Below are 12438 nucleotides of genomic sequence, written 5' to 3' on the forward strand. Positions count from 1 at the left end.
TATGGAAAGAGTAAATGAGATTGCTATGGGAATTCAATGTTGTGGAGGATTTCAAAGTGAAGATGAAATAGTTTCCAAATTCTTGAGAGCCCTTCCACCGGCTTACAAGATGAAGGCAACTGCAATTAATGAGTTGAGAACAATGGATAACTCTTTAGCTAACAGAGGCATCCTGATTGGGAAATTATCTACTTTTGAGCTTGAAGAATTTGGATCTTCTAGAGCTGTAAAGTCTGAACCTACTTTTCATGCATCATCATCATCATCTACCGACAAAAGTGATTGGAAATTTTTATATGCAAAAGAATTGGAAGACATGAGGAAAGAACATGAAGAATTTGAGCAACTTGAAGCCCTATTTGCTAGAAGAGTACCTAAAGGTCCGACAGGAAGTAAGTATGAAGGAAAAACACCTTTTAAATGTTTTTCGTGTCATAATATTGGTCATTTTGCATCTAGATGTCCTGAAAGGAATGCAAGGTTTGAGGAAAGAGTTAAGAAATCATTTAAGCCTAACCAGAATAGATATAGATTCAAGAAAAGTAAACAATGCTAGATAGCGAATGAGGAAGGAGTAATTGATGACTCTGGAGATGAACTAACAGAAGACTCTGCTAGTGGATCGGACAATGGAAAGGAATGGGTGTTCTATGCTTTAAAGGAAGATGAATCGGAATCGGCTATCAAAAATAAAGAAAAGGCCTTGGCAGCAAAAGTTGAAGATAAGGATGAATGGGTTATTGATAGTGGATGCTCACATCATATGACTGGAGATATAGGGAAATTTATGTCCGTACAAGAATACAATGGCGGTCAAGTTAGATTTGGAGATGATAAAGCATGTATGATCAGAGGTAAAGGTATTATTTCTCTAGATGGTAAGCATAATACTGATAATGTCTATTATGTACAAGGTTTAAGCATAATCTTTTGAGTGTTGGTCAATTGGTAGATAGGGGTTTCCAACTTCAGTTTAAAGATAGAAAATGCAAAATCATTAACAAGACTGGTTTTGAGATTGCAACCGGTATTTAGACCGGAGGTAATATCTTTCACCTGAACACTGGTAATAAGACATGTTTGATTGCTCATATTGATGAGAGTTGGTTATGGCATAAGAGGTTGTGTCATGTTAATTTTTATTGTATTATTAAGATCAATTCAACTAAGGCAGTTAGAGATATACCTAAGATTATGAAGCCTCATAATCCTGTATGTAAGGAATGCCAATTGGGATTGCAAGTTAGAAGTTCTTTTAAGAGCATACATGATAAATCTAATGATGTACTTGATTTGATTCACATTGACTTATGTGGTCCAGCAAGCACTAAAAGTTTTCAAGGTGATAGGTATTTCATGTTGATTATTGATGACTATTCTAGGATGATGTGGGTGACTTTTCTAAGAGAGAAGTCTGAATCTTTTAAGAAATTCAAGATGTTTAGAGCCAAGGTTGAAACAGAAACTGGATTGAAAATCAAATGTCTAAGATCAGATCATGGTGGTGAGTTCACTTCTCATGAATTTATCAATTATTGTGAGACAAATTGAATCAGGAGACAGTTATCTACACCTCGGAATCCTCAGCAAAATGGAGTAGTGGAAAGAAAGAACAAAACCATTTTGGATGCAGCAAGATCTATGATGATGGAAGTCAAATTGCCTCATATCTACTGGAGAGAAGTAGTGAGTACAACAGTCTACACATTCAATAGAGTTCACATCAAAGGTGAAACCAGTAAGACCCCTTATGAATTATGCTTTGGACATACACCGACTATTAAGTATTTCAAAAATTTTGGAAGTAAATGTTATATCAAAAGAGATGATTCAATTGGAAAGTTTGATCCTAAATGTGATGAAGGGATATTTCTTGGTTATTCAATTCAAAGCAAAGCATATAGATGTTACAAAAAAAGATTGCAAAAAATTGTGGAAAGTGTCAATGTGAAAGTGGATGAATTGTAAAAAAATCATTCTATATCATATGATAGGGAACCGGGAGTGGAAATGATCATAACCGAACCGACAATACCTCAACCGGTACATGAAACTAAGACAATTACACTGACACAATCAGAAGATTCAACTGTGACTGATGATTAGAGTAGTGAACCTGAAGTTCAGAAGACACCAAGGTATGTAAGATTAAATCATTCTGAAGATCAAATTATTGGAGATAGGAACAAGGGAGTTATGACAAGAAGAAAACTGGCAAATGAAGAGGTGTGTCTTATTTCTCAAGTTGAATCAACAACTGTTATTGAATGTTGTAAGGATAAACATTGGTTAAAGGATATGGAAGAGGAATTAGATTAGATAGAGAAAAATGAGACTTGGTCTTTAGTTTCCCGACCTAAAAATAAGAATTTTATTGGAACTAAATGGGTTTTTAGGAATAAACTGAATGAGGATGGTCAAGTTATAAGAAACAAGGCTAGAATGGTTTGTAAAGGATATTATCAAATGGAAGGAATTGATTATGCTGAGACATTTACACCTATAGCTAGAATTGAAGCTGTTAGACTATTTCTTGCCTATGCAACTTGTAAGAACTATAAGGTTTATCAAATGGATGTTAAATGTGCATTTTTGAATGGTGAACTTGAAGAAGAAGTATACAATGAGAAACATGATGGATTTTCACTTACAGATGATAAAGATATGGTTTACAGATTGAAGAAAGCTTTATATAGATTGAAACGGGCTCTTAGAGCTTGCTATGCAAAGTTGGATAAATATCTTTTGAAGCTTGGTTTTACTAAAGGCAGTGCTGATAGTAACTTATATTATAAGATCACTAATAATGATATTCTTGTTACTATTTATTATAGTTGCCATTAGTTTTATATCCAAAGTCATTCTATATACTCTACTCGGTTACCTGTACCGAAACATTCAGTCGGTATGCACAGTGCAGTCGATTATAGAAGAAAGTAGTCACAGAGCCTAGTATTCACCAAGCTGTCTACCAAGTAACATTCCATGTCTACCGAGAAACAACAATTATACACCAAGTTGATATACACCAAGTGAAACATTTTACGAGATTCATTGAACCTAGACACACATGTGGAAACGTGTTACAAGATCGAGGAACATAGAACCGTTATCACATTGGAAATTGCACTTGAAGATTGTGTATGATTTTGAGGTCATCTATCTAATGAAATATTTTGTATGGTTATTCATTCGATAAATCATGTTTGTAAGATCAAGGCAATGAACCTGATCACCGACATAAGATATCTATTTATACAACATGAATTGAGGATAAAAAATAATAAGAAAAAAAAGAAGAGATGAATGTGTGTGAAGCAAGACACATGTGACAGATAAGGAAGCACTGAGTAATGCGATTGTCAGAGACACAGAGGTCACCAAGAAGCATTTCAGAGAACAGTCAAGGTACAAAGTAAACAGAAGGGTTTACCGAGTTACTTTATGGGTTACCGAGGTATGCTATAAGCAAGGTAATCTCATTTTGAGCACATAGAATCGGCTATAACATTCCAGATGTAAAGTTGTAGATATTTGTAAAGATTTTATTGTAATATTTTGAAGTTGTAAGAGAAACCTTTAACAGGGTAAAAGACTCTAACAAAGTCTATAAATTGTAAAGCCTTTAACTAGGTGCAACATTTAGAATAAGTGTTGTAAAATCCTTTAGCAAGGTAGATCTAATGATCTTGATACTCCTAATAGGGTAAGCTATCAGAAATAGCTGAACATGTAGCTCTAACCAAGCAACCTTTATTATTGCAGTAGTGAAGTTGTGGGTGCCATCCCCACCGCAGTTTTTCTCTCTAACCAAGAGTTTCTACATAACCAAAATATATGTGTTATGGAGTGAATCATGTATGATTGTTATTTATTTGTTTTAGCTTTATGTTATGTTACAACAACTTTTGGTTTATGCATATCAGTGAAGATATTTTTGAAGAAAGGATTTGTAGTTCTGATTCACCCCTCCCCTCTTAGTACATTAGCTTTTCATATTGGGCCCTACAATTGGTATCAGAGCTTGAATCTTGGAAAAGGGTTTAATAGCCTAAAAAAGATCTTATCAATGGAAGGCTATAAACAATCTCGAAAAATTGTGTATTTGCGAGAAGAGTTGGATCATGCTAATCAAGTGATTGTAGACATGCAAAGACAAATGCAAAAATCATTGAAAGTTAGAAGGAGATTATCTGATGATTTGCAGGACCCTCAAGAGTTAGTGGAACAAATTGAAACATCATCTGAGAACAGTATATCTAAAGAGATTGAAGAGATGATTGGAGAACTGAAAGAAAAGAATAAAGCACTGACTGATAAGCTAAAAGCAATGAAAAGAGGACATGAACATTTCAGCACACAGATGACTGAAAATCTTGATGCATTGAGGACAGTTGAAGATAAAGTAAGAGATCTAGAAAGAGAAAAACAACATATTGAAGCATTAGTATCTAAAAAGAATGATGAAATCACTAGGATGATTGGAATACAAAGTAATCTGTCAGATCAATTGGGCTATGCACATCATGAAGCAAATCTGAAAGATGATGAGAATCAAGCATTGAAACTTGAAGTATCAAGGTTGACCAATGAACTTGAAACAGAAAAGAAATCCAAAGAAACATTGAAAAAGAGTTGTGAAGCATCAAAGATGTTGGATGAGCAACTGAATACAAGAAGACCCAACAAAGAAGCAGGACTCAGTTACAAAGGAAAAGACTCCACCGAGAAGGGAATTCATACAACTGAGAGAGGAGAATCATCAAAGCAAGCTGGAAATAAGAAGAATATCAAAGGAAAGAAACCAGTTTGCAACTACTGTGGAAAACAAGGTCACACTGCTAACATGTGCCAAATCAGAAAAGGTAAGCAACCGAATGTCACTAGGTCTAATGGTTATTGTCACAATTGCAACAAATATGGTCACACATCTAACCAATGTAGGAAAAAGTCTACTAGCAATTATAAGAAGGCAAAATTCAAAGGGTTTTGTAAAAACTGCAATAGATATGGACATAGTACCGAGGAGTGTTGGTTTAAGCAGAAAAACTATATGTGGTCTACACACCGAGCAAATACTAGAGGTTACCGAACTCACACAGATCCTTACCGACAGTATTTTGCAGTACCATGGGATTACAATACAAGGATATGGTGTGAATGTTGTGGAAGATATGGACATATAAGTGCCAATTTCTTTATAAGGTTTAGAATGAACAACCGAAGATCATGGAGGAATCCTGGTATGGCATGTTTTCATTGTCACAAAGTTGGACACTTGGCTAGAGATTGCAGAGATCAACCTAGAGGAGACACTGAGGAAATAAAAGAAAAATTATAGATGATTTGGAGAAAGAAGGAAATTGTGTCAAATGAAGAAAGCACCTTACCTATCGAGTTAGGTGCACCTATTCCAAATTAATCGGTAAAGGTATGAAGGGATTGCATTCTCTCAAAGGTCAAATCTTAACAGTTCCTATTTCATCTTGTACTTAATTCAAAATATGCATAATTAAAGATGCATTAGAAAATTTGAAATTTTATCAAAGTATTTTGGAAGCCTGTGAAGTCAGTAAATGCAAGAAGTCTGGCTACTTAGTAAAAGTATAAAAAGAAGTAGTGGTACCGAGTGCATTTAATATTTTCTGACCTAACTGCACAAAGCCCAATGAGGTACAATGAATACTTAAAGCTATTGTGCAGTCATTTTTCACTCACCAAGTTTTCAAGAAAGCAAAGCAAAGCGAATCAAAGGCGATCAAACCTCCTCCGGAGCAAATTCAAAGGTATTTACATCAATCAAAATGCACTATCAAGATAGTTTACCGATCATATCAAGTTGTTGTTATTTGCTAAGTAGAAAGCGTCTACCATTTGAAAGTCTTCAAACCCTAAGGATCTTTTGTTAGTATTTATCTGAAATCTACAATGGCACCTAAGATCCAGAAGCCCGTTGTTGTTGAGAACATTGAAAAGCCCTCACTGAAATACTCTTTAACTCCCAAAATTGCATCTGAACCGGATGATAAAATTGCATTTTCACTCATTCCGGATAGAATTTTATTAGTCGAGGATGTGAGATTCTTCACTAAGTGTTGAGTTGAGGAACTAGGTCATGTTGAGATCAAAGACACATATGATGAATTGTGTACCGATGGTAAAATGGATAGCAAATATGAACACATCAAAATCAAGGGATTAACCAAAGCCCTAACCTATCCCCGTGTCTTCAAACCCCAATGGGTCAAGTTTTTTCTGAGCAGAGTTCATGATGACTTCATGTGGCTAGAAGAGCAACCGTTTAAGATCACCAAGGAAATCATTCATTTGATCACCGACTACCCTATTTATGATCATGGCCGAGCTTAGAAAATGATATCACAGAAGGAATTGATCAGTTTAACTAGAGTAGAATCTGATTGGAGGGGACTAAAATTGAACAATGTCACAGATGTAGAGCTAAAATTTTCCATTAGAGTAATAGGTTATTATTTCTTCCAATCGACAAGGGAAAACAGTGTACCCTGTGTAGCAGTCGACTTAGCATATAAAATTATGAAGAAAGGAATGAAAATTGATTTATGTGAGGTATTGTTGAAAAACCTGTTTGAGAATCTCAATACCATAAGGAAGACAAAGAAGAACAATTTGGCTAATACACTAAAATTTGGATCACTTCTGGTATGCATGTTTTTCTATTTTGAAAAATTCTTTCCATCAGTCGGTAAAGTTGTTTGGGAGCTACACCGACCAATCACCCATTAAATTAATGACTTCATCAAGAAGTTAGGTGATAATTTTAATGATATTATGGATGATTATTTCAGCAAGTTTCAGGAGAAGATGCATAACAGATATAGAATTCCACCCAAGTTAGTGGAGAGATACAAGGATGACATATGTTTCAAAGTGGACACTGAATACTGCTATGTTAATGTTGTAGAACCGAGAACTCAATCTTTGCCACCTATGGGTTATGAGATTGATTTTGACATCACACAACAACATATAGATGCTTTTCTTACATTACCAAGGCATGCCACCGAGTTGAGGTATGGAACATATGAAGAAGTGAAAGAAAAAGTAAAAATGAGCATTGTAGTACCCAAGGCTACAAGGAAGGCAACAAAAATGATCAAGGTATTAACGGAGAAATTTGGAGAAGGTTCTTCCTCCACACCTGTCAAGGGCACTATAGCCATCACTGAAGAGGAATTTGAAGCCCAAGAGGTAGCTATAACACTGAGCATCAAATTGCCTAAAGGGAAAGTTTTGAAAAGAAAGAAACAGGATAAATCAAAAGTATCACCGACTCCTCCAGCAAAGCGACCTAACACAAGAGCATTTGCAACATCACCAAGTAAGAAACCAAAGAATGTTGCCGCACCAAAGGTAACAAAAACTTACAAGAAATCTACTCGGAGTCTCATTTTGGCTAAAGAGTCTAGTGACACTGAATCTGAAGATGCAAGCAAATTTCAGATTGTCAAGAGTAAAAAGGTAAATGTACATAGTGTTGAAAATTTTTGTGCTAATCTGAAGCAATATAGTGGATTTGGAGCATTCAGATATGTTAAATATGAATCCAGATCTGATGATGAAAAGAGACAAATAGAAGAAGTTGTCATCTACACACTATTGAAATTCCGATTGGTCCCATTGGAAGTATCTAAATCTCTTCCAAATGAATTATATTTGCATATTGACAATAGGTGGAAGTATGCCATGGACTTAGAAAAAAAATGAGAGAAAGAAGTCTAGTACATCTTTTCGCAGACATGTCGGTAGATGAGATCATCGAACATCTGAAAAAACTGCCACACAAAATTCCTAGTCAAGCAAAGAGCCTTGAAATTGATGAATGGCCTTTACTTGGATGTAGAGAATGAGACCAAAGAATAATGGCAAGAAATATTTCAAATAAAGAATGTTGGTGAGCAAGATAAAGTTGAAATAGTTGATGTCACTCAGCAAGATCCTGATATCACCGAACAAGATCCTGTTATCACCGAGCAAGACCCTGCTGACACTATACAAGTTGATGAGGATATCATGGACACCAAGGCACCAGAACAAGAAATTATAGAAGGGAATGCTTATGCCCAACTTGTATCCAGTGAATCAGTTTTGGAACAAGTTCAGCCCTATCCTCCAATCAATCAGCCTTTTTCAATCGAGGCCCCTCAGGATACAGAACAAGGCACAGAAGGTCACAAGTCAACAACAGGAGAAGCTTTTTCTTAAGAACAGACCTCTCAAGCTCCATCTAGCACTGAAAATGTTACAACCGAGACACCAAGCTCAGAGACACCAAAGGACACTACATAGGCTAAAGAAACCGACCAAAGTGTTGCCTCTACCGAGCAACCTACCGAGGGTCAACAAGCCTCCCGAGCCATTGTTTTAGTTCGATTGATGAAAGGTAAAGAAAAGAAGATGAAAAAGCATAGTTTCAAATTAGATTTGTCAAAACCAATAGTGTTGCCCGATGTTGATATATCCAAATTAAAAGGGCAAGCACTCATTGAATTCAGTGAACTATGCAAAGCCAAAGCTGAACAGGAGAAGCAAATGGCTATTCAAAAGAAAAATAAAGTACTTCAGAAGGTGAAAGCACTCTTAACCGATATGCTACCTAAAGCAACAATGACAAAAGATGCAAGTTAAAAGACAAGGAGCTCACTGCTAAAATGATTGAAGAGGTACAGAAAACTATTGCTATTGGCAAAGTTAAACTTGTCAAATTTATTGCTGAGTTGTCCCCTCAACTCAAGTACATTCTTTATTTATTTCAGAAACTCTATACACTTTCTTTATTCATTAAAGATATCAAATATAAAAATGAAGTGATTGAGAAAGAGATCACCGATCTCTCAAATAAGTTGGCCAATGAGCTAAATTCCATTCAGAATTTTTATACAAAGCTACAAAAGCTCATGGCTCAACAATTGGAACTCAGGAATGAAGAGCACAAGATAAGGATGGACATAATGACACTTCAAACATTATTCATTCCTCATCTTTCATCCGTCCAAGAGCAGATCAACAAAGCTACCTCCCTATCCACTCAGCAAGAGGGAAGCACCTTAGATGGACTAATTTCACTGTTAGCTGACATTACAGCTTAGAATTCAGTCATGGACAGTGTCAAGGATGCCCTCTCTGTCGCCCTTACCGATGCAAAGACAAAGTATAAATCCATTTTTGACCAGTTGCTACCATCGAATGGTAACTAAGTTTTGATGTTTGTCAAAAAGGGGGAGTGAGTATAACATCAAAGTACCAAAGAGGTAAGTGTTGTATACAGGGGGAGTATACCGAGCAGTGATCACCAAATAGAACCAAGTACAAAATATTGATCACCGAGCATGCAAAATCAGAGTTTTGTACAATATATTGATAAGGGGAGTATATTTGAAACATACCATTTTGTTGACTAATATATATACTGTCTGTCTAGTCAAATTTTGTAAGTATATAGATTTTTGAGTTATGACTTTGAAAGTAGTATTGTCAAACATCTCAACTAATGTCAAAAGGGGAGATTGTTACTATTTATTATAGTTGTCATTAGTTTTATATTCAAAGTCATTCTATATACTCTAGTTGGTTACCTCTATTGAAACATTCAGTCGGTATGCACAGTGCAGTCGATTATAGAAGAAAGTAGTCACAGAGCCCAGTATTCACTGAGTTGTCTACTGAGTAACATTCCATGTCTACCGAGCAACAACAATGATACACCGAGTTGATATACACCGAGTGAAACATTTTACCAGATTCATTGAACCTAGACACACATGTGGAAACGTGTTACAAGATCGAGGAACATAGAACCGTTATCACATTGGAAATTGCACTTGAAGATTGTGTATGATTTTGAGGTCATCTATCCAATGAAATATTTTGTATGGTTATTCATTCAATAAATCATGTTTGTAAGATCGAAGCAAAGAACCTGATCACCAACATAAGATATCTATTTATACAACATGAATTGACGATAAAAAATAATAAGAAAAAAAATAAGAGATGAATGTGTGTGAAGCAAGACAGATGTGACAGATAAGGAAGCACTAAGTAATGTGACTATCAGAGACACAGAGGTCACTGAGAAGCATTTCAGAGAACAGTCAAGGTACAGAGTAAACACAAGGGTTTACCGAGTTACTTTATGGGTTACCAAGGTATGCTATAAGCAAGGTAATCTCATTTTGAGCACATAGAATCGGCTACAACATTCCAGATGTAAAGTTGTAGATATTTGTAAAGATTTTATTATAATATTTTGAAGTTGTAAGAGAAACCATTAATAGGGTAAAAGACTCTAACAAAGTCTATAAATTGTAAATCCTTTAACCAAGTGCAACATTTAGAATAAGTGTTGTAAAATCCTTTAGCAAGGTAGATCTAATGATCTTGATACTCCTAACAGGGTAAGCTATCAGAAATAGTTGAACATGTAGCTTTAACCGAGCAACCTTTATTATTACAGTAGTGAAGTTGTGGGTGCCATCCCCACCGCAGTTTTTCTCTCTAACCAAGAGTTTCTACGTAACCAAAATATATGTGTTATGGAGTGAATCATATATGATTGTTATTTATTTATTTTAGCTTTATTTTATATTACAGCAACTTTTGGTTTATGCATATCAGTGAAGATATTTTTGAAGAAAGGATTTGTAGTATTGATTCACCCCTCCCCTCTCAGTACATTAGCTTTCCATATTGGGCCTAACAATTCTAATTATTGAAGTACTTTTTGATGATATCATTTTTGGAGGAGAAGATTGTTGGTATTTTGGTATGGTTTTGTCAATGATGTCAACACCTACTAAAACACTAGCACTTCTGAGATCCAACAACATTCACCAGACTAGTGTGTAAGGGATATTCTCAGAAGGAAGGAGTTGATTACAATGAAACCTTTGCACCGGTAGCTAGAATTGAGGCAGTCAAATTATTCTTGGCTTTTACAGCTCACAAGAACTACAAAGTTTATGAAATGGATATTAAATGTGCATTCTTGAATGGAGATCTTGAAGAGGAAGTCTATATTGAACAACCTGATGGATTTTCTTTGACAGATGACAATGATATGGTTTGTAGGTTAAGAAAAGCTCTGTATGGATTGAAATAAGCCCCAAGAGCTTGGTATGCAAGGTTGGATAAGTGTCTTTTAAAGATTGGTTTTACTAAAGGAAATGCAGACAACAATTTATATTACAAAATAACTAATGATGACATCTTTATTATAGAAGTATTTGTTGATGATATAATCTTTGGAGGAGAAGATGGATTATGTAAGGAATTTTCTATTAAAATGTAGCAAGAATTTGAAATGTCTATGATTGGAGAAATAAAATTCTTTTTAGGATTGCAGATTTCAAAGACTGATAAAGGTATATTTTTGAGTCAATCCAAGTACCTGAAAGAGTTACTAAAGAAATTTGGAATGGAGAACTCTAAACTGGTAAGCACACCTATGACTAAAAATGACAAATTATCTCAAAGGGATGAATCTACACCTGTTAATCCAACTAGATACAAATCTATGATAAGAGGTTTACTGTATTTGACACAAACTAGACCTGATATTATGAATGCAGTATGTATTGTTTCTAGATTTCAAAGTAATCCTAGGGAAAATCATGAATCAGCAGTAAAAAGGATTTTCCGCTACTTACAAGGCACTGCAAATCTTGGATTTTGGTATCCTAGAGATGAAAATTTTGATCTATGTGCATACACAGATGCAAATTGGGCAGGAGATGTGGATGATAAAAAAAGAACCACCGGCGGAGCATTCTTTCTTGGAAAGAGATTAGTTTCTTGGTTGAGTTAAAAATAGAGTTGTACATCTTTATCAACAACAAAATCAAAATATGTTGCAGCAGCAACTAACTGTACACAGGTACTATGGCTTAAACAAATGTTGAAAGACATAAAGGTAAAATGCAAGGAACCTATCACTATATATTGTGATAACATTGCAGCAATTGATATATCTAAGAATCCGGTATTACATTCTAAAACAAAACATGTTTCTATCAAACTGAATTTTCTAAGGGAAAAAGTTGAAGAAAAAGAGATAAAACTGGTTTATGTGAATACTAAAAAACAGCTCACAGATATTTTTACAAAACCTTTGCCTAAGGAGACTTTTGAATATCTCAGAGATCAGCTTGGAGTAATACCACCACTGGTAGAAACTTAGACAGTTGATGTTTGTCATCAACCGATAGAATTGAAAGACAAATCTTTTACTCCGGTCTTTGATGAGGAAGCTACTTCTCAGGGGGAGTAGTTGGTATATTGAATTGATTGGTATTTTGTATATGAACTTGGTTTTATTATAACTTTGGCATTTGATGTCAAAGGGGAGAGATATCTATGGAAAAACACATTATCTTTTAAGAGAGATTGGTATTGAAAAAC

The sequence above is a fragment of the Cryptomeria japonica genome, chromosome 3 (genome assembly GCF_030272615.1).
Source record: "Cryptomeria japonica chromosome 3, Sugi_1.0, whole genome shotgun sequence".
NCBI lineage: Eukaryota > Viridiplantae > Streptophyta > Pinopsida > Cupressales > Cupressaceae > Cryptomeria > Cryptomeria japonica.